Source organism: Arachis duranensis, chromosome 10, assembly GCF_000817695.3.
Source record: "Arachis duranensis cultivar V14167 chromosome 10, aradu.V14167.gnm2.J7QH, whole genome shotgun sequence".
NCBI lineage: Eukaryota > Viridiplantae > Streptophyta > Magnoliopsida > Fabales > Fabaceae > Arachis > Arachis duranensis.
The window spans coordinates 104,259,736-104,264,096 of NC_029781.3; positions in this window are offsets into that span (position 1 = coordinate 104,259,736).

Below are 4,361 nucleotides of genomic sequence, written 5' to 3' on the forward strand. Positions count from 1 at the left end.
TATGTTATTTAATTTTTTCTTTTTATTTTAATATATATTTTATACCGTGTATGATTTGATAGTTTTTTTTTTCTATGCATAATATAATTCTTAATTTTATAGGAGAAATTGTTAATTTTTTAGTTAAATTCTTTTGAGAAATTGACATAATATTTCCAGAAATATAACTATTAACCGAAACTTTGATTCCCAGAATTAACAACCAAATACAGAAATATAAGGGTGTATCTGATTTATGTTTTTATCTTTTATTTTTATCTTCTATTTTTATTTTTTTTTTATAAAATCTAAAAAATAACAAAAAAATAAAAATGTAAACCAAACGTGATTTTTGAATCTGATTATTGAAGAAAAAAAAAAGAATCCGCCAGTCTTGGGCCATGCTTTTGTTCTAAATGTATGATGAGTACAAGGCTTTATAAAGCCCAATTTAATTTCTTAATAAAAGAAATTCGATTTACAATAAAATTTTTAACATCATCATTTGCATTTCAAAATGGGTGAATGTCTGTTGGTGTTTATTCCTCTAATAATATTAGGAAGTTAATAATATAATAATTAGTAAAGTATCGTTTTTGTCCCGTTTGGCGTAAGTTCTATTTATGTCCCTAACATTTAAATCGTCCTATTTGTATCCTAACGTTTATAAAAGTGATTCAATGTTATCCTACTATCAATTATACTAACAAATCATATTATATTTTTCAATTATTTTCATATTCATTCTCAATTAAGTCTCACTTGGATGTGTTCGATTTTAATATTATACCCACTATTTGTGTTTAGATTCAATTATGTCCCTAGAAAAGTGAATTATATAAATGTTGTAGGAATTAGTTTTAATTTTTGATGAGCTATTTTTCGGAGTGGAGATCGATTCTATCCGAGACATTTGTATTCTACCTTCAATAAGAGATTTTTATAACTCAAACTAAAGCGTTCATGATGTGTAATTGACGACAAGAAAATATTGAATTACTTTTACAAACGTTAGGAATACAAATAGAACAATTTAAATGTTAGGGACACAAATAGAATTTACCTCAAACGTTGGGGACAAAAACGATACTTTACTCTATAATAATCTACTACAAATGAACTAATTAGAACAAAAGTATTAAAAAAATAAATAGAAAACTTACATTTTTATATGAATCATGGTAAAACATAACTTGGAGATGTTGACATAATACTCTTACGTTGATGTATTATTAACACATGCTAATCATAAAATTAAAATGAAATATTAGGGTTGAGAAAAAAATACTTATAGTTCAATATATATATTTGTGTAAATGAAAATTATATTGATAACATTTTTAAATTGTACTACTTTTATTAAAACTTATTAATGTAATAATACTTTTACTAAAAAATTATAGAATTATGGTAAATAATTAAGTATCATATATTCTTGTTATTAAAAAATATAAAGATACTTTTATACGTATATGAGATAATATTATATAACAAAGTGATAATAATATGTCATGCTTACAATAATTTCTATTTTAAATAAAAAAAATTAATTTAGCTTAACGAAACATGTCAAGATTATTATTAGTGAAAATTTATAAATTTTTTATTTAATGAAAAAACAATGCATAACAAATGCATCAGTAACATAAATTTTATATGTTTTTTGTTGAAACTTTCTCAATGAGAAAATTTTAGCATGTATCTAAACCCTTTTAATTATGTGTTTTAATATGTTGGAAAAAAATTCAACCGCAATTTTAAAATGGTCATTTAAAGGAAATTTGGTTAAATAATTCTGTAAGACATTTTTCACATACCCTCATTGTTAGTTATTAATTTCTTTGTGGTTACTTCAATTTTATTAATTGATAAAATAGTTTTGTTTCTAAGTAATTATTTATTGCTAATTTATAAAAATATTTACTAACAAGTACCTTAAGAAAATTAATTAAAATATCATTAATAAGAAATTTTAAAAAAATATATGTTGTTGTTTTTAAAACATTAAAAATATATTATAAGATATACTATTTTAATTCTTTCAACTAATATCCTTAGAATACTATTTTGTTAATTTGTTAAATTCTTATAGAACTTTCAAATAATTGAGTAATTCATCTAAAAAACTAAATATAAAATAAGTATCTAAATTGAGGTCAATGAGATATAACTCAAACGATATAGTTTCTTCGTATTTATTTATAAGTCGTGGGTTTGAATATCCTTATCTTTAAAAAAAAATCTAAATTAAGGGTAAATCACATAAATAAACTAACAGTCCAGTTTACTCTGAATCGTCATTATTTTATTATTGCTGTTGTTGTTGCATTTTTTCTTTTCCTTCTTTTCCTTCTTTTAATTGATGTTCATTTGGATTCAGCTAATTTCGGTTTACCTGATATTGCTGATATGTATTGACCAATTTTTTAATTTCTAAGTACTTTCAATTCATTTCTTAGTTTATTTGAGATTCATTTGGATTTAGAAATGAATTCAATGTGTTTTTATCGAGTCTTATTGACTGCTTGTTCAAAACTGAACTAATTGACTGGAATGGAGTAAAATCTAATGCAATTGAATAAAGTGACAATGAATAATTTCATTCTTCTTTGCTAAAAAATGTGGTCAATACTTATCAGCAGACAACAGCATCAAATGAACCTCAATTAACATACAAATGAACTAAAATTAGTTTAGATTTGAACAAACAGTAAAAAAGACTCAATCATTAATAAAAATACATCAAATTTATTTTTGGATCCAAATGAACTTTAATTAAACTAAAAAATGAACCAAAATTACTTAAAGAATAAAAAAGTTGATCAATACTTATCAGCAGTATTAAGTGAATCTCAATTAACACACAAATGAACTAAAATTATTTAATGATGACATCTGAGAAAATCATAACTAATAAAGATGTTAGCAAAATATTAGTGTTATTGGTGATGACGATAATAAAAAATAAAAGAAAAAGAAAAAGACGCATAATTGGAGAAGAAAAAGAAGAAGAAGAAGAAGGAAGAGGAGAAAGAAGAAGAACCTGTGTGCATGAAATTGGAAAAAGAAGAAGAAGAAGAAAAATAAGAATAATGAAAGAAGAAGAACTTGCGTACTACAATTTAGAAAAAAAAAAAAGAAGAGTTAGAGGAGATTATGGTTATGATTTTTTAAAAATAATAAGTTGTCAAATACTAAAATATTTAATATAAAATTTTGTATTGATTAATTTAGATGCTTAAAAACAAAACATAAAATTTATGCCTTTTTAATTATTTTTGTTCGGTTACAATAATAATTTATACATAAAAAGATAAATATATAAAATTAATAATTATTAATTATTAAATAATAATTTAATCAAATATATTAAATATTTAATATTTTTAAATATCAATATTTCACAACAACAATTACATACGAATATAGAATTTTTTTTAAATATTAAATTGATAGATTATCTCCCAAAATGATTCATTATGCGTTATCTATAAAACAAGGACACGTTGATTGAGTTATCGTGTCTGCGTGTCGGACACATTTCGAATACGACATTTTTCAATATTCGTTCGACACGCGTATCTGCTATGTCCAACCGTGTCTTAATAAAAAATAATTTTTTTTCGGACACACTTAAACACACCTAAATACCATCACGTGTCAGTGTGTATAATCTTATTTTTAACATATATTCTTGAAATAAATTTACATATAGTATATATTATTATTTATTAAAACAAAAATATTTTAAATACTTTATATCAATAAATTATTAAAATATCATTATGATTTATTTAAAAAATACTTTATAATTTATATGTATGCGTATTTTGTCTCTTATAAAATTTTAAAATTTTCTTGTTGACGTGTTCTGTGTTGTGTCGTTTTCTGTATGTGTGTTTGTGTATCATATGTGTTATACTAAATTGTATGATGCCATATTTTAATAATTTTAGAAAATATATAAAAATAAAACGGCAGTAAAACGACACAGCCGTTTTGTACTTTAATATTTTTTAAAATTAACAAAAAAATTAATAAAACCGTAAATGATGTTTTTTTTTTAATTAACTAAAATAAAGTTTGTAGACAAAACGTCTGTCTCTTCCTATGAAGTACGGAGATTTTGTTGAATTATCGCGTCTGTGTGTCGGACACATTTTGGATATAATATTCACTATATTTGTCCGACACGCGTGTCTGCTGTGTCTAACTGTATCTTAATAAAAAATAAAATTTTTTTCTCCGAACACGGCTGGACATACCTAAATACCATCACGTGTCCGCGTGTTCAGTCTTATTCTTAACATATATTCTTAAAATAAATTTAGATATAGTATATATTATTATTTATTAAAACAAAAAATATTTTAAATACTTGA